Raw genomic sequence first — 24,106 nt, forward strand, 5'->3', positions numbered from 1 at the left:
CTCCTGGCCTCTCTCTGACTGTGATCACTATCTACAGGCCACTTGGCAAGGTCTCCCTATTCCTCTCAGAATGGGCTGACCTCTCTTTTTCTCTCCTTGCCTCGTACTCTCAACTTCTCCTCAGAGACCTCAACATCTACCTGAATGCTTCTAATCCCTCCTCTGGTCTCTTCCGCAACCTATGTGACTCCTTCTCCTCTCCCTTTCCATTCTACCCACTGGTCCGACACACTCTGCCGGACATACTTTGGATGTTTTTATCTCCTCAGACATACCCCTCTGAAACCCTCTCAATACTCCTCTCTCTTGGACTGATCACTGTCTGCTCTCCACTTACCTGAAACTTCTTGCCTCTCAATTAAAGCCTACCCCAGCACTGCCACATTCCTTCTCGGTCATTTGGCCCATGAAGCGCGTGCCAGTGGTCGCCTTTGCCTCTACTTTGTCTGCTCCTCCTAATGCTGTGGCTGACTCACACACTGACACAGCCTTCTCTAACCTGCATATTTCTATCTCCAACACTCTGGACCAGCCTTGCCCCTGTCATGAGAATCCATCTGAAGCTTACCTCCAAGTGCAACTCTTAGTATGACTCCGACTTCACTGCAGTGAAACGCAAGTGCAGGGTAGCTGAGAGGAAGTTGAGGGCTTTGGGTGTATCCTCTGACAAACTGACCTGCAGCCTGCTCCATTGGCAATACAGACTCTCTGTTTCCATTTCCAAGCCCGTGTCTCTGCGGCCTCTAACAATACTGCCAAACTTTTAAAAAACTTCAAAGAGCTGGGCAATCCTACTGCAGACTCCACCTCCTCTGTTCTCTCCCAGGCCCTCTATACAGCTCTGGCCTCTCATTTCACCACTAAAACCCAGGACATCCTGTCCTCGATTTCCTCTTCCTCTCCCTCTACTTCTCTCAGGCCCCCTTCAGCCTCTTCTCCCTATCCTCTTCCCTTTTCCTCTTTCTCTCTGACAACACCTGGTGATGTCTCTAGACAAGTCTGATCTATTAAAGTGTCATCCAAACAGGTGCTCCACTGCTCCTCCAGAACCATCAAGGACCACATTGCCACCCTCACCCCAGCCGTGGCCAATTTCTGTAATCACCCTTTCACCACTGGATCTTTCCCCTCTCTCCTCAAGAACTCGCTTGTGCATCCCCTCCTAAAAACCCTTCTGCCGATCCTACATGTCCGGCAAACTATCATCCAATTTCTATCACTTTTTTCCTGGGAAAACGTCTGGAAAAACTGACCATCTCCCAGCTTACCCTCCACACTGAATCTGTTGACTGCATCCATGACCATCAGTTTGGCTTCAGAGCAGCCAGAGGCATGAAAACTGCTCTCCTGAACAGTCGTGAAGATCTGCTCTCTAACCTCGACTCCAGCTCTCCCATCCTCCTTGACCTTTCCTCTGCTTTCGCCATGGTAAATCACACCAACCAGATCAGCCGACCCCATGTGAACTTGGGGAACACAGCCCTGGCATGTCTGACCTCCTTCCTCCTGGACTGTCCCTCTCAGGTCCATCTTGGGTCGTTTCTCTCCACCATTTATCTCTACACATGTGGTGTTCCCCAGAGCTCTATCCTCTCACCCTGGCTCTTCAATGACTAGCTGGCCCTTTTGGCCCACCTGATCTCCACCTTCTCTTCTAACTTTCAGTGATATGCAGATGACAGTGAGTTCTCTTTCAGGTTTCCCTCAGCCTCTTCTCCTCCCTCATTAATTCCTGACTGTCTATCAATGGATCGGGATTGGTGCACCTCCAACAATCTCTGCCTTAATGCCAGTAAGATGGAGATGCTTCTCATAGGGACCCCTGCTCACACTTTCCCTCTCTCACTCTGGCTGTCCTCCTTGGGCTCTCTACCCTCGGTACCCCAAAAACCTTGTTGTCATCTTCGACTCAGCTCTCTCCTTCTCTCTTCACATCATTGACCTTGCCAAAAAGGTCCACTTACAGCTGCACATCCTCAGAGGTATCTACCTTTTCTCACTTTTTTCCCCAGAAGCTCATGGTCTCCACAGTCCTGGTTCTGTCCAGGCTGCACTACTGCAACATCCTCTTTCTCAACCTGCCTACCTCTTCTCTTCACCCCCTGCAACAAATCCAGAAGAGGACTACAAAACTTATCCTTGGCTTCAAGCCCAGGGACCGTATCTCTCCAGCCCTGAAATCTCACCACTGGCTCCAGTGGTCACAAGGATCAAGTTCACGACCCTCTGCATCATCCACAAGGCTTTCTGGGGCCGGGGCTTGCACTACATCCAACTCTCTCTTCCAGAACCCTTCGCTCAGTTAACTCCACCTCTCTGTAAATTAGATGCTTCTCCAGTCAGAGAGTCGGGGGAGGGCAGATCTATCCCCTTTTCAGGTGCCTCCCTCTAGAATGGCCACCCTGCCCATCTCAGACTTGAGCTGGACCACCTGAAGTTCCAGAAACAACTCAAGATCCTCCTTTTCTCCTCTGCCTTCTCTCTCTCGCTCACTTGCTAATTGACCGGTCTGATGAGCTGACTGGTTGCCTGGTTCCCTTAGAATCTCACTGGGTACCAGGCTCCTCCATGACCAGTCTTTGATTGCACTGCCTTGTGGCCTACCACGCACTTGGGACTGTATCTGTACCCTCTAAAATCCCCCTGCCGCTGTGCACTTACCCAGAGTCGCATTGCCCTAGCTGCACTTACTCAGAGCATGCTGCCCTGATCGCACTTCCCCTCTTTCTTCTCCCCTGCAGTTTACCCCTCTCCTTCCCACTGCGATGCTCATTGTCGCACTTGCACGATCCGAATGACACAAGGCCTGGTAGGATCGTTTGTCTTGTCCTCCCTGTATCTTCCCTCCCTTGTCTTGTGGCACCTAGAAACACTTGTGTAAAAGCGTGTTATAAATGCCACATCATATCATATCATAATCATACCTTTTGATCCCAGCATATTATTTGTATTGTTTGGCACTCCTTCTGCTATCACCAATAAATGCAATTAACATTTGGGATCAACAATGTATTGTTTACTTTTAAGGCCCTGGTGCAGCAGTCTCCTAAGTCTCCTAGGTAAGTCGAGATCATTCCTCGCTGTCTGGGAAATGGCCCATAAAGCCCATATCAGTGCTGCTCATAACACCGGGAATGCAAATGTCTGCTTCTCCATGTGAAGCATCAGTGCCCGCTTAGCTGTTCTTGGCCTCTTTTCATCCCAAAACACTCTCCCATATTGCTTAGTCTGTGTCGCTGGAAAATGCTTCTGGTAACTGAAGTGAGACCACTGTGAACAAGTTGAGCTTTTAGTGGAAGCCATCCATCCCAGTCAGGATACTGGGCCTCATTACGACTCAGGCGGTAAGGGGTTTACGGCGGCGTAAACAGCGCCGACCCTTACCGCCTGATTCCGAGGTCCCTTAGCGCCATGGAGCTTTTTAACACCTGCTTCCCCACTCCCATTATGCCCTATGGGGCAAAAATGGGAATGGGGAAGGGTAAATGGGGATTGGGGACTTACCGCCCCGCCAACCTCGGAATGGGGCGGTAAGTCCGCCAACCACCATGGCGTAAACGTAGTTTACGCCATGGTGGTAAAGGTACGACCCAGGCGGTAACTTACCGCCTGGGTCGTAATGAGGCCCATTGTCTATTTCCCAGGTCAGACGTCAGAGGCATAACAGTGTGTGCATAGTTACATCCACAGAACCCAGAGAGGCATTGCACTAACCAAACCCCTAAATCGTATGTCTTCTCCCCTTAATGCTGTGCTCTGATTACAACCACCCTTCCTTACTCTTTGCAATCAGGAAAATATGTGTTTTCCATTATTCATTTCCAGCCCTGCCACCTTCCTGCATTGTTCCAGTTCCAACAGCCCACCTGCTGTGAATTATTTCGGTGGGATACTTTAAAACTCCACGTCTTCATGTCGGGTCCCCCTAATTACGTGGTTCCCGTAATTGTGATAGCCAATGGCTCAACCACCAGTGTGAACAGCAAGGGCTACTGGGCAACACAGCCAGTACACGGGACACAGTGCAAGTTTTCATTGGTACAGCTGGACCACTATAGATACTAAGCCTACAGCTCCCTCTAGCTGTGGCAACAGGCAAAGCTGTGCAAATTGGCACTGTCTCTATGTATCCTAAGGCAACAGCTCCCAACTAGCAGTGACAGCAAGCAAAGCTACTGCATCAGACAAACATACATCTGGCTTTTTATTATATTGTTAGATTAGACGTGAATTGGTTATACAAGTAACCTTACACATTTTAAATCAATAAGCGCTCGTTACAAAGTTATAAAACACACATAGTCGCATACTCATTAATTAGAATAGAAATAGATTTGAACATTATTTAATAATTTTCCCAGTTAAAAGTAACAGCAAAAAGAACTGTATAGCATCTGTGGCTTCATAATAAGTGATAAGAAATCTTGATTTCACATGCTAAATAAAAACACTACATAGGTCAATTTGATTCTGCTTTCCAGTGCATAAGTGTAGTTAGTGTGAGATAAAATTAAACCAAATTCATGTATCTCAAAATGTTTAGAGCAGCAATTATTAAGCAAGGTTTGTCTGCATTAGACATTCTTAGCCAGAATTCTTCAGTAGAGATCCAGTTTTCATTCCAAGCAAAGAACCTTACTTGTAGTTCATGCAAAGGCCAAGAGTCAATGAATAGGGGCCTCTGAGTCTGTACACTGGTGCCATCATCACACATTGAACACATTTCTGATACAAACTTAGTTTGGTCTCGTATCCTTATGATCTGATTAGTTAGATTTAGAATCATCCTAAACCGGATACAATTATTTCTATTAAACAAATTGGGAAATGTCCTCAGGTATCTCAGTAGTTCCCCCAAAGGCTTATCCACGGATGACATGCTCGAGTGAACCTTCAATGTTTGCATTGATTCAACTGTCTCAATCTAGTCTTTTGGAAACAAGATAGTTTTTATCTTGAAAGCATGATCACACAGCTCTTCCTTGGTACAATGTTTCATCTTTCCAATATTTCCTCAGCTCGAGTAGAGAAGTTAACAATGGGACCGGTGGCCATTCCCTGCAGTTATCCCTTGATATTAGCATGTAGGGAATTACCACATTACATCAACATGTTTTTATAGATTGTCAGTGCTCTCCAGTCTAACCGACCCTTCATAGATGCAATGCCCAATTCGTATCTCAGGGCCGTAATGGCTAATGAATTGGGTAAGTTCAATGTTTTTTTTCCAGATCACAGACTATTTCATTCCAATGTATACAGTCTGATATGATACAAATCTCCTGCCCATACAATAATGAGGGAATTACTTTTGTTCTATAAACATATGCAACACTTCACATTAATTCTCCTCATTTGCGCAGCTAATTGGGTAGCTTTTGTCTATAACCTTTTAAACCAAAGAGCTTTAGAATGAGAGGTATCCAGTACAGCGCCCCAATAAGTGATTTGTCTGGATGGATATATGAGCATATTTTCAATGCTCCAGTTGTAACCGCAGGGCTTTCTAGTGCAGTGAGTGAATCTAATGATGGCGGTCTTCTTTGGGTTAATCTTCATCTCCTTCATCAGTGAGTCATATTCGATGGCTCTTATTAAATACTGCATACCTCTATGGGTGTTGTCCAGGAGAATTACACCATCTGTATAAGACATCCATTGGATAAATTCCCAATTTGTGGAGTCACAAATTCCTCGGCAGACAGTGTCTGTCACAAATCTGCACAGTACAAATTAAATAGGCAGGGAGCAAGAACACAAACTTGCCAAAGACCTCTATAGATGTCAAACTTGCTTGTGAGGCTTCCCTGACTATTCAGTCAGACTTTAAAGTAAATACCTTTATGCAGATGTATGAGAATTGATGAAAGATGATCAGGGATATGCCTTTTATTTTTTTTGCTTTCGTCAGAATATGTCTCGGTTCACCTTATCGAAGGCCTAGGAGAAATCAACACCTGATGCATACACCGGAGCTGCTCCTTTCTCCCAGGCCTTTTTCTGCAGACAACTCCTCAGGAAGCCATTGCCTAGGGATCCCACCCCCCTTCGAAATCCTGTTTGGTATTTAGATAATACTGAGTTTTTTAAAATCCATTTTCTAGATCTCTTAAGACAAAGGCAGCGAATACCTTACATTCTGTGTTAATCAAGGCGATCGGTTCATATTGAGAAGGGTTAAGGCGGTCACCTTGTTTGAACATAGGTACAATGATCGACCCCTTCCATGAGTGTGGAATGATTTAGTGTGTATGATGCTATCAAATAACACTAAAAGGATTCTAACCCACAGAAGGATTCTTGGCTTTAAGAACAAAATTACTGAGGCCCTGCACTTGCGCGATCTCAATGTCAACTGCCCTAGTAGGATCGTTGTCTGCCTTCTGTCTGTTTCCCCTCCCTTGCCACGTCGCGCCTTGAAACACTTGCGTATACGCGCATTATAAATGCCATATCATATCATATTATATCATTGGGCCCAGATGCTCTTGAATTAGGTGATCTTTCAATAGGGTGTTCTATGTCATCAGTGTCCATTTTTAGAGACCAATTAACTTTTGTCGAAGGGTCATAATAGAATTTGCCTCATAAAATTGGTTAAATGAGATTTCCAGGCTTCCTCAGAAATCGGGTGGTGCTGCAAATCAGCGTTTTTAGCTGGGAGTTTATGTATTATATCCCAAAAGTTTTGAGCTTTTTTCATAGTAATTACTTCCAGCACATATTATCTATCTTTTCGAATCAAATGATATCGATGGCCCTTGTGCCAGTTATTATAGGCCTGCCGCAATTCATGTAATTTCTTACTCTTTTTTAATAAAGTAATGCTCATTTTTTGTAATTGACACAAATCTCGTCTTAATTGAGCCTCCCTCTCCTGCACTGCACTATCAAATCGATGTATGCACTGTCTGGGGCAATGTCTTGGTTTCCTGTCTTCATGATTATGATCAGTGATTACCTTTAGAAACCCCTCTGGAGTAATCGTCTCAAGTTCATTTTCTAGTGTTGTATGATCCATATGTGAACCACAGTCTAGTATTACACCCACGCACGTTAACCATCCTCTGAGATATTCTGTTCCTACTAGCATCTACAGTCAAATTGATCAGTTGTCTTAAAGTGCCATGGCATAGGCCTATGCAGAGAGAGGCACTTCATATCTTATGGTCACTAGTCTCTATGTCTAGTACTGATAGTTTTTTATACACTTTTCAAACATCTCAGCCGACAGTATCATATAGTCAATACACGTCAGATCAATGTTAAAAAGAGGAAGTTGGTACTCCTGGTGCGATCCTCAGAAAAAATATAGTAGTCAAAATTTTAAATATTTCGATTTATTCCATGTATTAGTTCCATACATTAATCATCAATTTATTCCATGTATTAGTTCCATACATTAATCATCCTTCTGATTCTGGTTAATTTTCCATTCCATGTATTAGTTTCATACATAAATAATCCTTCTAACATTGGTTAGTCTCCCTCTAGTTCATTTCTCATTCCATATATCATTTTCATACATTGCTCATCCTTCTGACTTTGGTTAATCTCCTGTTAATCTCCCAACACGTGTTTCCCCATAGCTTTAGCCCTGGTTCTTCAGGAGAGATTTCCTTATCGATATTTTCTTCCTTCCACAATCTTTTGTTTTAGGTTGTTGCAGCCATCCAGCATCGTGGAGCAAACAAGGCAATCGTACCTTGTTGTTGGATCTGCACCAACCTAAGAGAAAAGAAAAGATTTCTGATTGATAATCTGAACTTTTCGGTAAATAAAGGATAACACAAACAACCAAGGAATTTAAACCAAATTGTGGAAGGAGGAAAATATCTTAGTTCCTTCTTGACATTGTCGTAGAGGAAGATAAAGGAACTTAGAACAACATTTATTGCAGCTAATGGCAGAAAATGTAATGTTGTTACTCATGCCTCTTAAAGTGTAGGGCATAGAATTGGGTAGCTAGTACTCGCAGAAGAAGCAAGTCTATGTCCACCTCCATGTTATGCTCCTTCAAAAATTGAGGTATTTCTTCCAAATTTGATATTTTTGAGACTTCGTTGTATCACGCCACCAATCACAATTTTGTCCAGGATCAACCATATGCACATCACATGAAACGTTTGTGCTGTTATCCTTGGCCAGTTCTAAAAAGCTGTGGTCACAAATAAAGTTACTCTCTTTCAGTTGAATTCGATTTTCGCTAGCGCCCTGATGCACTTCCATGCTACATCCTGCTTTTGGGTGGAAATCTGTAAAGACTCTACAAGTTTCGTTAGCTTTTGGCGTCTTCAGTCTGTTTCTCTCTAACAGCGTTGGATTGACCCGACATAGAACAGCTGACTCTTCAGCTGAATAGTCTTCACAAGGGCCCAAAACGGATGCCAGATCGACAGAGGTGGGGACTAGAGAGCCGGGAGATTGATGTGTTTGCATTAGAGGATCATTTTATCGTTCAGGTATGACAACTACGTCAACGGTTTCTAATATTCTTTCCATGAAGACCTTATCCTCCGATATTGCCAGGGTGAGTCTACTTGGCCCGACCACCGAAAAGGAGCAGTCACCAGGAGCTGCCTTAGTATGTAATTCATACATTATAAATGCAGCGATGTATGTATTGTATGTATACTTGAGGGAGAACTATGCTTACCGTGTATTCCAGGAGCACAAAGTGTGGTCAGCCACCTGCACCTCCAACTGCTGCTAACTGCCTTCACTTCACTCTGCTCACTCCGCGGCCTTCTGTGCGGGAAAACAGGTTTTCCTGTCCCGCTGAGACCCCTGCCGTACTATCAGTTCTCAGCCCCGCTGCGGTAGTGGGCGTAGGGGTGGCCAGGAAAGCAGGAGCAGGTAAACCCCCACACTGTTTTAATGCATTAATTTTGCACAATCGACCAACATTCATATATTGCTGTTATAAAACTGATGCATTACACTCTTTCCACAGATGACAAGTCTTGGAAAAATTCATAATGTTTTCCAATTCCTGTTATATCTTATCAAACATGTCATTTTTATGGTGCCATTTTGGTACGTGCTAATCACCACAAGCACACGAGTCAGAAATATCAAAAATAATTACAAAAAATAATAAAGTATAATGCAAAATACAAAATATCAAGATGATTTGTAATTGGAGACATCCCTGAATGAAAAAGGGACATCTTACAAAACATTGGGCCTCATTACATGGTAGGCGGTGGACCAAGGTGCTATTAGCACCTTGGTCCATGCTGGTAAAATACCGGCACCGCCTTGGAGGAAAGGGGAATTACTGCCCTATACCAACGTTGGCGGGGCAGTAATTCCCCCTTCCCCCATTGCCCTTCCCCATTCCCTTTTTTGCCCCATAGGGCTCTATGGGAATGGGGAAGGCGCTAATTATGGTGCCGCAAATTGCGGTACCGTAATTAGCACCCTGGTTCCTTTGCGGGTTGGTTTTTAATGCCTGCTAAACAGCAGGCGTTAAAGTACCAACCCACAAAGGGACCTCGTAGTAAGGCAGTAAGGGTTTACCGGTACCGGTGCCCTTACCGGTACCGGTAAACCCTTACCGCACTACGTATAATGAGGCCCATTGTCTAAATCAACTCCATGTTTTCAGGACATCGGCCCTCATTACAAGTTAGCCGGTCCGGATTTAACGGTGCTGGTAAGACTGTACTGGCACTGTTTTCCAGACTGGCTAACTATGAGTTCTGTGGCCATGTGGTGTTAGATCCACCAGGTCTGACCTGGCGGGCGTAATGCCACCTGCCGCAGATGGAGCAGAAACACTGGCACCATTACCACATTCCCATTTCCGTGGAGTCCTATGGCACTCCACGGGAATGGGGATTAACAGAATGCCGGCTCAGGAATAACTGGATCACTGAGGCTGTAATACGCTGGTAATTCCGTTAAATCCCCACGGGTCCTGCCTGAGCCTGCTGGTTTTACCGGCATGGCTACCGCCAGACTCGTAAGGAGGGCAATCCACACAATGTATATGTGAATATATTCAAACTAAATGGGGATTATTTGCATTTTCAGTGGTTGTACCGAAAACATGGGGCTGTTGAGAAACTGGTTCCCATCATATCTAATGCACTCATAACTTGACAGACCTCGGCGTGCCATAGGCAGTGTGACAGCATCATTCTCAGTACAGCCCTCCCCCCTCCCATGCTGTTAGTCCCCACTCCCTGTTCTCTTCTTCTTTCCCTGTGTTCTTCCCCCTATGATTCTAAAGCACTGCGGGTTCGCGCTCATTATATACCCTAATAATTATATTAGTAACAACCTTTTGCCACCTGAACAGTAGCTGACAGCTGCATAACAGCATTGGGAATTCCTAGAAGCGCAAGCAATCATTCAGATGAACCAATCTCTCTACTAAGGACGCAACCCACCTTAATATACCTGACCACCAGAATGGGGGCAGCTAGGAGCACGCCGGAAAATACATCAAGCCTTTTTGACATTATGTAAGGTTGCTCAATCGTACACATTATTGCTTTTTATGTGCGCTTCTTTGCCATGGCAGTACGTATATTTCCTGTTATTAAGCAGACTGATTTTCTCAATTCCATCCAGTATTGAACGTCACGTATGGAATACCTGTCAGTGCTCCAGTACATATGACCATTATTTTCTGGCCGCGTAGGCCACAGATCACGCCGCTGGTTTGGCACCCATCTATCTTTGACATTGATCGCACACATCCTTTCAAGGCGCTGTTCATCATTTCCCCAATCAGTGTCTCCTCGCGTTCAATGAGGGTGTGGACACGCGCTCTTCCATGAGCTGGCCACGCCCACGCGCGCACTGCCAGTGGGTGGACAGTGTGACATATGCCTCCTTCCAAGCACACAGGAATTCAGACGCCTGTCACTCTCTGTAGCAGAGGTAGGCGCTTGGTTGACCGCCTACCTGGTATACCCAGGATAAACTGCGGACCTGGGTTCAAACCAGGTGCCAGCCTCATGAATGGGGCGAAAACCTCATGAACTGGGTCCCCTCTCAAACAACGGCGTCCCATATTCGATTGGCCCACTGTTGCTCCTGTTGAAGCATTCATAAATGTGTACATTTTCACCTGCAGTATTTATTAAGCATGCATTTATGATCTTCAGTTTTTTATTTAGAAACAGAAACCATCGACTGGTAGCAGACTTCTTGATGAACCCCCACTCCACTAGACTACCTTGCTCAACAGCAGTGTTCCCCTCAAGCTGCTTTCCACTTGCTGTCCCAGCTATTCACATCTTGCAGCATTAATGTAACAATATTTATTTCTTGGCCATTGTTTTTTAATTCCTTTTGGACATCAAAAGAAAAGCACAAAAATACATCAAAACATGCCTACTTCAAAAGGCATGGGAGGAGGTGGAAAACGGAGGCAGATGTTCTTGCCACTTCACTACTAGGACTGTGAGGAGTAGGAGGCCTGGAGTCACAGTGCTCCGAGTAATAATACAGTGTAGTGGACACTGCCAAGGTCTCCTTGCCTTGCTGACAACACATTCAGTAATGTTCTTGGACATTATGCTTACATACAACATGGCTGGAGAGGTGGCACACACATTTTGGACCTAATTCACAGTAGCGTTTTATAATGGCAAAACTCCATTGGAGAACGCTCTGTGAATCAGGGTGTTTGTCTCTTGTGTCTTGCTATTCTGCCCCCTGCGGCTCCACACCATTGCATCTCCGTACTGAACGGCTCATTCCCACCTGAATTTAGGCTGCTCCCATTCCATTACCTTTGGCAATGGCCCCTCATTGGGACCCTTCTTAGTGGACCATTGCGTGCAAGGTACCAGAGACTTACCCCTTCCCCAGACTTACACTTGCACACCCTCTCCTCAGAGCAGTGATTTCCCACCTAACTTTAAGGCACTTCCCACCCAGCAACTTGTTAATGACCTTTTAACGGGACACCAGAGGCTTTGCCCATGCCCTCTGGAGCAATAGCTTGGCGCCCCATGAAAGCTATTGTTAACGACGCTACTGTTGTTGGCCCACTTCCACCCACCTGGGGCCAGATTACAGAAACTTTGCGCCAATGCAAGGGCAAAGTTGCACTGTATTAGCACTAGGGCAAAGTTTGGCCTATTTTTAAAAACACTGGCACACAGTAGAAAACTACTGCACCATGACAAGGGCAGTTTGGCATATTAAAAAGGACCAGGGCAAAAATTGCCCTAGTGCAAAAAAGATGCATTTCTACTGCATTTTTGCACCTGGGCAAAGTTTGCCCTAGTGCTAACGGAATAGTATTAGCACTAGGGTAAACTTTGCGCTGATGCAAAAATGCATCAAAAATGTATCTTTTTTGCACTAAGGCAATTTTTGCCCTAGTGCTTTTAATATGTCAAACTAATGTGCCCCAGTGTATTTAAAAACGTTGCCCTAGTGTTAATACCGTGCAACTTTGTACTTGCACGGGTGCAAAGTTTCTGTAATCTGGCCCCTGGTCTCCAAAAGATATTGGAGTTGCTCTAATTGAAAATTAACTCCCTGCTGCACATTTGGTGGCAGTGTCTGTGGTCACAGATAGGGTTGAGGATGGGGGCCGGCAAGACATTTCCATCTGCACTCAATATGCACTCAATGAAACATTAAACAGTGGACAATTATATACTGCAGCACTTTGTTTCTGGACCAGTCTTTACTGCCATTGCATATTGCCATGAACAATGCAAAACTAAAAGTTGAAAACCACAGAGTAAGTGATGATGGCGAGCTGAGCTGTCACACAGAGCTTCTGCTGGGTTCCTAGATTGGAATGGTTGATCCGAAATGCTGAGTTATGGTGGCTCCATATAATCGAGGTCATAAAGGCACTGCATTCACTGACTGGAAAATACCTTCAATGATTTAAACATATTCTAACATTAGTATCTTGCTGTTTCCCTAATCATGTCTCTACAACGTTCCGTTCTCCAGATTTTCTTTAGTACAATATCAACCTCCGCCAGCACGGTCCATTGGGAGAGGTCATGGGAGTTCTAGTACAAAACATCGAAAGGGTTGCAGACCCCACATTTTATTGTTGTCAAATGTGTCTATTGTACATTAGTACCGGGCGGGGGCATGGTCTTGGCCTCCCAGCCAATGAGGAGGCTCAGAACGGGGGTTTTACCATATAGTAAGGTCCTTATTATGAATTGCTCCATTGACTTAGTGAGCCTTATGTGTGTTATTCTACAACTTTACCTCTAATTTAATTATCTCATACTGCATTCTAGTAGCTTATTTAACTGATTAGCACATACACTGGTGACACTTCTTCTTTCTTTTTCACCGGTGCTAGTTCGGTATGCCTTGGGGTGGGGAGATCCTCTGTCAAACTCGCCCTTTCTGTGCACAGCCAATTCCTGGCTTTGACAACTCCGTCAGTGAACCTGTCCTTATCAGATTCCTCTCTGGCCAACAGCAGGAAGGAGTCCAATATGATTATCTGGTTAGTAGCCCCAACAATTCCCTGAAACTCTTTAGCACATCGCAAGGCCATCACTCATCCGCAAATATGTTGAAACATAATATCACCACCACACTTGTAAGTGCCTCCATGAAAGTTCTGTCAGCCAATAAGGGAAGCTCGAATCTATTATTAAAATGTTGTCTGGTCAAAACACTGAATCACTATCACTCAGCACTTTTGTTTTCATTTCCCTACATGTTGTGAGTAAAGTCTGTACTTTTTTGTCTCAATGACATTTCCCCACTCGTCACCTTTCCAACTCTCCTTGCCCCCCTTTGCATTTGCATCCCACAGACCAGTGTCTGTATGCCATCCTGGGTGTGGTTACAATCTGCCTCAAGATGGAACGGCTCGGTGCTGTGAGACACTATGTTGGTGATGAGCGGCGTCTATGACAAATAGCATAACATTTGTTCTGACTCTGTGTGCAAGAGCTGTGTAAAATTAAATTATAAGTACATAGGTCCTTCTTGTCTAGCCTGTTTTCTATTGTTTAACTGCCAATGACTTATTGTGTTCAATAGTAACCTTTGGAAGTTGAATTTCATTTAAGTAGATGTTGTCCTAAACACCGTTTTTTCCAAGTTCTATTAATGTATGGCTGTTGAATTACACATTATATTATTACTGCTTCCATTTTAAGCCCTGAAGAAGCCTTGATGGCAAAACATGTACTGGCGTGTGAAATGCTTCTATATGACTTTGGATTGCAAGGGGTATTTTGTATTGTTATGAAAATGTCTGACACTTTCTTCTATACATTGATTAGTGGTTAGCGCACAGCTAAGAGAATCAGGACATTTTATTTCCTTGCACATGCTTTTTAGGGCACTAGGTGCTCTGCCCTTTCCCCTTAGCTCACCATGCAGCATCAACGCATATGGCAATACCTGTTAGGCCAAGCGCAGGATTGGTTACCACCTGTTTTTAGACAAAAGAAGCCCAACACACAGAAAACCTAAACCCATCCAATTTTTTCCAGCTCAAGTGGGTTTTCTACAGCCCAAATGTACAGGAAATAGCCACATTTGCCAACCCTGATTAGTTAGTAGAAATGCGAACTTTTTTCAAGTATGGTGCTAGAGAGGAGGGGTCAGAGGTAGCTTTATGAAGGAAGTTGTAGGAGTATTAAAGTCTGGGTCTGCCTGACACTGTCATATTGGGTTCAGGCAAAATCGGATATTTTCTCTACAAAAAGGAAACGGCAACCGAAACGTGTTCCTTACATGGATATGAAAGCCCCCACATTTTTTCCCTGACCTGAAAGTAAGAACCGATGAATTTCCCTTAACACTTTGTTTATTTTAATTTGCATTGTTCATGTCCAATCTGCTAAAAGATGGCGCAGGTTAAATACATATAATTAAACTCTGACGGCATGTGTTAGCCGTGACTGAACCTGTACATTTGAATGTATTACTGATTAACTTTATAATTATGCTTGTTGGCACTTTCATTATTATATTTTATATTGTTTATCTTTTGCTCTGTTCCCTAATGTCACTTGACGAACAGCCGTAAATGTATTTTCTTAACATATATCAGTTACAATTATTAATCCATGATTTAATCCATAGTTGACCACAGGTATTTACATTTTGAATATGAATGTTTGCCCTCTGCTAGCCAGACACTGGTTAGACATTGACAATCCCTAGATAATTATCTAGAAGTTTCTAAGGACTTGAATATGAATTAATGCACCAGGACTGATCCAAGGGCCGAGTCGATGATTCACTACTGACCTTATGAATAACTCAGTTGAATGTGTTGTCATTGCTTGTCACTGCCACTGTTTAAATGTAATAAAAAGCATATTGGAAAAAATACAGGATATGCTTTTGAGAATCTTAGATTTGCACCTGAAATGTTATACACGATCCACATAGCCAAAAACTGGGGCAAATCTCTAGATACGCTGGAGCACCTCAACATTGCACATGCTATTTTCTGGACGTGCTCGATTCACAGAGTCGACAACTGGAGCGAATGAGGAGATGCCTGGAACATCTCTGTGATAGTCTTGAGCAAATATTGCTGACGCTCATTTTCTAGTGAATTCTGGCCTTTAGGCAGCCTGTTTATGGTTTCAGTGTTGAATCTTAAATAGGAGATGTTTGGAGAGGTGTGCTTTATGAAGAAAATTAAGTGAATATTTTCAGACAACCATATATTCTAGGTTTGTTAGAGCAGGAAGGAGAACAGCAGATCTTCTCTTTACTTAACACCTTTGGAAATTAATAATTATAGGGCCGTTCAGAGTCTCTCCTTTTAGGACTGTCTGTGTTTTAAAATGGATCCTAAGAACTTATTGAATGTGGCCCACCATACCCAGATTTCCAATTTCAGAAAATATCTTAATCCCAATGATCAGTGTCTGGCAATCCCTGGAGGGCCTATTCTCCCCACTGGCATCCCAAAGAATCTGCAATCCAAGCACTAGGTGTGCCTTTTCAAAGCCACGATCATCTATTCAAATTGGCTAGTACACATTCATGTTGATCTGTTGCTTAAGGAGACACGCCCTCTACATCTCACAGCCCTACCTTCAACTCACCCATGAGTTCATTCAAATTAACAATATGGTTCCCATTCTCAGTGAGTTTTGCAATAAAAAAGTTTGCCGTATCATGCCCTGTATCGATTAATGCATACATTTTCAGTAAATGTGCTTGTGGAATATTTGTGCAAGAGTCACAGTCAGATGAGAGCCCGGGACAATCCCCCTTACCACTAGATTTCCCCTTACCTTTATCCATATTTCCAGCACAATTCTCAGTATTCTCAAAAATCAGCTGGGAAACATAATTTGTTGTATCATTGGGTCATTCCTCCTCAAGTGTTGACAAGAAGCACAATGGCACGAGTGATTTTGCATGACACTCTCCATCCAGCGGCCCATCACATCTGGTTCACACATTTCCATCCTTTTTCATGGGGTCTCCTGGAGAGCAATTTATTAGTGGGTGCTAATGACTTTAAATCTTCACAAGAAGTAGTGCATTTGTGACTCTTATTTCTACTTTTGCTGCAGTGTACTATCTGCCATGAAGGCTTTTCTGGAGCAGCTTTTCAGTGAAGCCATCAATCCGTTTGCATTTTAAGCCTTGTCCTGAAAGTTTAAAAGGACCCACAAAACGTTCAGTGCATCATAACTATTGTATAATAAGTAAAATCAGTTTCAATATTCTGGTATTGAAGTCAGATCTGAAGAGAATGATAACTTATTGCAAGCTGGGTGAAAATACCACACAACTGAAAGGGTTTCCGATGGTACAACTGTATTTCTGTTTGTATTCTCCTCCCCTTTCTTTGACATAATCTCCACATCCTAACTCTACTTCTCACCAAACCCTTGCATCCATTGTACCTGCATCCTTGAGTTAATTTCTCCGGTTCCCAACTTGCGCCATCAAATTTTATTCTTGCCCTTTGTTCCACCGCAAAATACAGTGTGCACTGTAAAATCTGTAGCCTAATACTCATTTATGCTGCGTGGCTCCCTTTGAGGCCTGTCCTCTCCCCCATCCTCCTCTCACCACCTCCAATCCCTCTCTCAGAATCTGGAATGCCCAATATCTGTGCAACATATCTTCCTTCCACAAGAAGTACTTTGATTCATATCACTCCAATCCTTTCAGTTATTCACACTTTCTGAAAACTAGAATTCCCCCATGACAACGCCATGCTTGCTGCAATCCACACTTATTATGCTACCTTTACCCACTCCCCTCCATGACCCAAAAAAGTAACCTCCTCCTCAACTACCTACCCACTGTGGCTCCTGATACTCTAATTGGGGACTTCAAACTCCCAAACCTTTCTGCTGCCCACTGCCTTCAACTGGAGTCCATCTTCTCTGACTGCTTGCTTAGTTGAGCATCTCAAACTCCCTAGGCATGACCCAGGCAATGCTCCCGACCTCATCGTCATCTTCCTCTCCTCAACCTTCACCCCACAGACCTACTTACCCCTCTCCCTCTTATCACTCCCGATTTAGAATATATTAGGGTTCCTCTTCTTGCCCTTTCCCCACCCTTAGCCTTCCTTGACTCTAAACTCTGCCATCAGAACTTCCTTCAATAACCACTTTTACTTTCCCATCACTTTAATCCAGATTTGTCCTCCCCCTGATATCCCTGCTCTTCCATATACATCTCGTCTCTACGCTTCCACCTATGAAAGCTCCTATCTACACACAAGGCACTACTTCCCCCTATTTCCACTCTCATTCTCCTCTTGTTTCTCTGTGAGTAACTTCACAATTCCCTTCCAAATTCTGGGACACCTTTAATGCCCTTTCTGCATACCTAATACCTCTCTTTGTTCTGCACCCTATCCTAACACAACTGCATCTCTCATCCATTCTCTTGGCTTGTAAACATCTGCTGAGCTGGCTGCCTCTCTCAGATTAGCCAACCCTTCCTGTTCTCCTTTTGACTACTTTGCACCTCAGAAGATCAAAGACCTTGCACCTGTCATCTTCTCTCACCACTCCCCTCCCATCCAAATGTTGTATCTTCCTTACCTGCTACAAATTAACAACCGTCTTTCCTATTATCAAATAAACTCTACAAGTTATCCTCTGACCTGACAAACGAATGGCCTGTATCGTTACTCTTCCATTGTTCCAAAATCTTATAAATTATTGTGTTCAACAGAATCAATGACTAGCAGAAGACCAATAACTAATGCAAAACTCTTCAGTGTGGATTTCACAGCAGACAGTCCACAGAGACCGTACTGAAACATACCTCAGCTTCCTCACTTCTGTCAACTACTCAAGTCTCTCTTCTATTCTCATACTCCTTGATATGTCTGCACACTTTGATGATGCTGAACACTTGTTACGCCTCCTTGCCTTTTCAAATACTGCAGATTTAACAAGGGGGGTCCTGGGAGTCTCTCTGCCAGACATTAGTCCTGGTTACGAGAGACTTACCCAGAGTCTTTAGCTCACTATCTTTTCACAGAGAAGAAATATCCCAAACATATCAGTCTTTGTCCTGCCCTGGGGCAGTCCAGCACCGAAATGCGAGGCAATTCTCCTCTGAACAAGAGTACCAACAGAAACCCCAGACACGTGTTTCGGTCTGGTTGGACCTCATCAGTAGGGTGGATCTGTGCCTCTCTAAGAATAGTGAGCAAGGGGTCCACGTCTGGATTCCCCTAGTAACTTAGGGTGAGACCCAAAGTTACTTAAATATGCAGATTTAACAAGGGGGGTCATGTACTTAGCTTTTAAATGGATTTTCTACCGTCTGTTGTACTGACCTTTCTCTAACTTGTGCAAGTGGTATTGCAATTCCTCATCCGGGAAACATTTTTCTTCCTTTGGCTGCTCCTATAAACTAGAGAGTTTTCTGGTGACAAACACATTTTATTGTCCTTTCCCTCTGACTGACACTCTACCATTCACCACAAAATGGTAATTTGGTGCCACATGCCCAATTCATCGAACATTGGAAAATAATTCCGCCCGACATCAACTGAACTCCTCCTCCCCACACCTTGTTCCCATACCCATATCACTTTCCCCAGGTCTCCTTATGGCATCCCATAAGCCTGGAACCCTTGGGGTTATCAGCAACAGCACAATATTACCTCGAAGGCCATGGTGGCCTGTCTTTGCCTTCTAAACATATTGATAATCAGTCCATGCTTTATCTATCTATTATTGATTTTGTATAGCACAAAATCGCCCATAGACCTCACAGCGCTCACAGAGACGAACAACAAATAACAACAAGCCGAAAGCTACGAGCTGATATTACGTAGCAGAGATGATTTGCATCTGACTAGTTTTCTCCCTCATCAAACAGATGGGTCTTGAGTTGTTTCCTAAACACATTAAGAGACATGCTATTCTTAACCATAATGGGCAGAGAGTTCCAGATTGTAGGTATCCAAAAGGCAAAGTTTGTGCCACCAACTCTTTTAAGAGTTTGGCGAGGTTGGTGTAGGTCATGATTGCTATTGGTGTGGAGGTCTCTTCTAAGATGTGCCTTCATTATTTTGTTGCCAAGATAGTTGGGAGCACAGCTAGCTAGGCATTTATAGACCATAACTGTGCCCTTAAATTTGATCCTTTGTACAACTGGAAGCCAATGAAGCTCCCTCCTAGCTGCTGAGATTTTAGCACGTCGACTTAGTCCACAGACAGCTCTGACCACTCCATTTTGAATTGTTTGCATTTTTATGATGTTGCTCTTAGAAGTGCCCATCAGGAGACTATTGTAATAGCTTAACTTTGAGTTTATTAAGGGCCCAGCAATCAAAGCAAGGTTTTGCTCGGACAGATAGGGGAGAATTTGCCAAATTAGATTTGAGTAAAAAGCACAGGTAAATTTCAAGAATGACACATGTCTCTTAAAGTAGAGGCAAAGCCATACAGATACCCAGTGTTTTAACATGATCTAAAACTTCAATATAAGTATTATTGATTTTGAATTTTCTGCATTGATCATTCAGTTGTTTTATCTTCTGGGGGCTGCCAAGTATCAAGAGCTCGGTTTTCCCTTCATTGAGTGCGAGAGAGTTAGTCGCCATTCATTTTTGGATGGCGCTAAACACCTCTTTGACTCTTTGCGCATCGTTTTCATAGGATCCAGACAGTTCGAAGACCAACTGGGAGTCGTCGACATAGTTAGTAAACTGGACACCCAGAGTTTTTAGCATGTCACAGAGGAGTTTAGAGAATATAGTGAAAAGTAATGGGGACAAACATGACACCTGCAGGATGCCACATGTCAGCAAGGTTTTAAGGGAGAAGAAGTTTCCTTTTGCCACTGCCTCCATCCTTGGACCTAAGAAGGATTTAAACCATTTTGCTGCTATTGGGGAGCATCTAGCAACTGTTATCAGCCTCTCGGCCAAGAGATGGTGGTTTATAAGATCGAATGCCGAGGAGAGATCAAGCAACAACAATAAGGCAGTGCTCCCTCGTTCAATGATATTAGCGATGTTAGCCTGGAGATCTAAAGGGGCCGTCTCTGTACTAGGCTTCGCCCGGATGCCAGTATGTTGCTTGTTTCTACAAACTGTTGATATTGAAGCTACGCAATCGTGTCAATTATTTTTAGCAAGAAGGGCACGTTCGTAATAGGCCTGAAATTGCCCAGAATTGACGGGTCTTAGTTCTCCTTTTTAATAAATGGAGTAATCCATTGCTCAACTAAAACCTTAATATCTATCCTTGTTCTCAGTCGACTTGAATTTACCTCTAGAGTTCTCCGCCCCTTCTACATTACATTTCGCGCTAAATCAGGTGGGAGAACCCGACCCTGATATCTATGTGCTATTACTCTGCAAATCCAACTTCTAACTTTACCGTCCACGGCAACCAAGCATTCTTGTCCTTGAAATGGCCGCCTAATCAGCTGTGCTCTTCAATGCCATTGAATATTATTGTGCGTTTCCGCTGGCAGGCGGAAGGAGCCGGCTGAAGCCCTCCGGCGAAGGGCTCGGCAAAGGGCCTGTTCTGCGCCTGTTACGCGCATGTCTAGCGATTTGCGCACAGCTCCAACAGAACTAACCCGTGCTGCAGGAGCTGCGCCTCTCACATCCGCCAGCCCGTCGGCCTATAAGGTAAGCCTTGGCCATACCCCGGAGTAGCCCCCAGTACCTTGGCTCACACAGCATCCTACCACCCATCTACCCGCTCTCATCATCTACTGTTTACAAGTATAGCAGCGCACCTGCCCTCGCAGAGCTTCAAAGACACGCGCCTAACTGCGCTTCTGGTACTTATTCACCCTTCATTGCACCACATGAAGTGCATCCCCAACCAAAAGGACCGCCCTCGCTCAGGTGAGCACCGGCCCTCGGAGGTTGGCAATGAAATAAGACATTGATGTTGTGCCCTGATACCTGACTCCCACTTATAATTAGGTCCTGCAATCTAGTACTGCCTATGATTGCACATATTGCTTGCATATATTGCCCTACGCGCAACCTATTGTTGCCTAGCACTGCCTATGACTGCACATATTGTAGGTATATACTGCCATGTGCCTGCCTAATGTTGCCTAGTTCTGCCTAGTGCCTATGATTGTACATATTGCTTGCATATATTGCCCTACGCCGCACCTATTGTTGCCTAGCACTGCATATGACTTGACATATTGTCTGCACACACTGCCCTGTGCCTTTGCTTAGCTTTGCCCAGTACTGCCTATGATTACACATATTGTCTGCACTTACGGGCCTGTGCCTCGGCCTAGCGCTACAGAAACACCACACTTCCCCCCGGCCAAGAGCCACCCACCTATTATCCTACAGATATTCCTTGCATGCTATCCACTCGCCAGACCCCTGCCTCACCCACTGCCCTACCGCCTACGATGGCCACTCTAAGAGGAGCCACAATGACTATGGCAACACTTCTCCCCTTATTCCACAATATCTCACCTCAGAATTGCACAAACACAAATACCCCACTCTACCCAGAACCTCTTTCCCCAGCGGAATGGATAAATAGATTTGCTCGCCCGCCTACATCTCTCATAGCATGCCCCACCCCTCTAAGAAACTCTCGACTAGGCTCTCGCCTCTCTCCACCAACTACTACCATCAACCAGAGTGCAGTCCCCCAATCAAGCTCAGAAACGATAGACTGAGCCACTACACTTGCCTGAGCTACAAACCTGCTAGAGCGGCCACCAGCCAGACTATGAATCACATGCAACAGTCACTGCATATCGACCCTATAATCAGCATAAACTGCACCACACCCCACACAACACCACAACTGAAAGCTAACCCTACCTACACTCCCATTAAGGTTGCTCCCATCAATTCCCACTCCTTGGTAGCCCACTGATGTGGCTGACATTATCTCCTCTAACCACCTGGACTTCATCGCCATCACGGAGACGTGGCTCCACCAAGCTACTGGTCCCACCTTAGCATTAGCTATCCCTGATAACTACAACATCATCCGCGCTGACAGGAAATATGGAATAGGAGGAGGCGTGGCAATCATTGCTAAATCTGACCTAAACATCAGAGAAGCATCTAACACAACCCTTCCCTCAGCCGAACTCCTATCCATCAAACTTCCTTTATCAAACACCCAAACCATTCTCCTACACATTATTTACAGACCACCAGGCCCCCTATCCACCTTTGAAGAGGATATCTCTCTCCTGCTCTCCACTAACACTAAACCTAATTCACAAATTATCATCATGGGTGATTTCAACTTGGGACTTAATGACCCCAACAATAATCATGCCACCTCCCTCAACGACACCATTACTCAACTAGGCCTCTCACAACACATTAACAAGCCAACACATATAAAAGGAAGACCTCTAGACTGGCTAGCAGATGCTAATTGTAACCTCTCACTGACACACATCACAGCGTGTGCTTGGACTGATCATCACCTCATCACCTTCTCATTACCCAGAACTGCTACTAAGACAACACCACCTTCCAGGACACCACAAATAATCTCCAGAAACAATCGCAACATCACCATAGAAAACCTTAGACCACTCCTTACGCCCATCACCAAAGCCAACCTCCCCCTCAGAATGACAACCCTGCAACCAGATAGCTCCACTCAAACAACGCAAGGCCAAACCCATGGCCCATACCAATAAATGGTTCTCAGCAGAACTAAAGGCTCTCCGCAACATTAAAACAGCTGCGGAATGTAGCTGGAGAAAAGCTCTGTCTCCCTCCACAAAAGACAACTTCTCTACAGCGGCCTCCACCTACAAATCTGCTATATTAAACGCCAAAAAGGAGATTTACAACACAAGAATACTGAACGCTAAATCTGGCACAAAAGAATTATTCTCTATACTAAGAGAACTTGAATCCCCTTTACCTCCCACAGAGGACTGTACTAAAGACAAGGCATGGTTTAATAACATCCAGTTAGCCCTCTCGAACAAAATCGCCCTCCTACAAGCAAAGATTGAAGCCAAAAAAGCTAACCTTGCCGCTAAAGACAACCTCAATAGTAAAAAAGACTTCACCATGCCTAACTGCCCACATTTTCACTTCTCTCCAGTCACTGAGGAGGAAGTAACTAAGATAATCGCTAGCCTTAAACCATCTAATCATAAAGGTGACCTGTGCCCCGCCTCCGTCATCAAGGACGGAGCTAAAGACCTAGCTCCTCTCATCACCTCACTGATCAATTCTTCCTTCGAGAATTCAGTGGTTCCTAACAACCTCAAAGAATCACGGGTCCTCCCTATTCTCAAAAAACCCAATCTAGATCCTAACATCCCCACAAATTATAGACCTATCACAACGGTCCCTTTTCTCCTCAAAATTTTAGACAGAGTAGCCTACCTCGAAATACAACAACATTTCGAAGAAAATAACCTCCTAGGCTTGCGACAATCTGGCTTTAGACCCAGGCACGGGACAGAAACCGCCCTCCTGGACCTAAAAATCCAAATGGATGAAGCCAAAGACAAGGGCAATCTGACCATTTTGCTTTTGTTGGATCTCTCCGCTGCCTTCGATCTGGTTGACCACCAGATCCTTACTCAACACCTCTCTTCGGCTGCCGCATTCTCCCAGAATGCCACCAATTGGATTCAGTCATTTCTCTCAGACAGGTCGACTAGGGTCTTCGCCCCGTCAGCGGCCGCTGACCCTATCCCAATC

The 24,106-nt window shown here is 44.4% G+C and overlaps 1 protein-coding gene across 4 annotated transcripts in view; it reads left to right on the plus strand.

Annotated features, from left to right (window-relative positions):
• The window catches only part of NMS (neuromedin S), a 408,471-nt gene that overhangs the window by 21,258 nt on the left and 363,107 nt on the right, over nt 1-24,106 (plus strand). The gene's annotated exons all lie outside the window — the stretch shown is intronic.

The sequence above is a fragment of the Ambystoma mexicanum genome, chromosome 7p, assembly GCF_040938575.1.
Source record: "Ambystoma mexicanum isolate Mex_15411 chromosome 7p, UKY_AmexF1_1, whole genome shotgun sequence".
Classification (NCBI taxonomy): Eukaryota; Metazoa; Chordata; class Amphibia; order Caudata; family Ambystomatidae; genus Ambystoma; species Ambystoma mexicanum.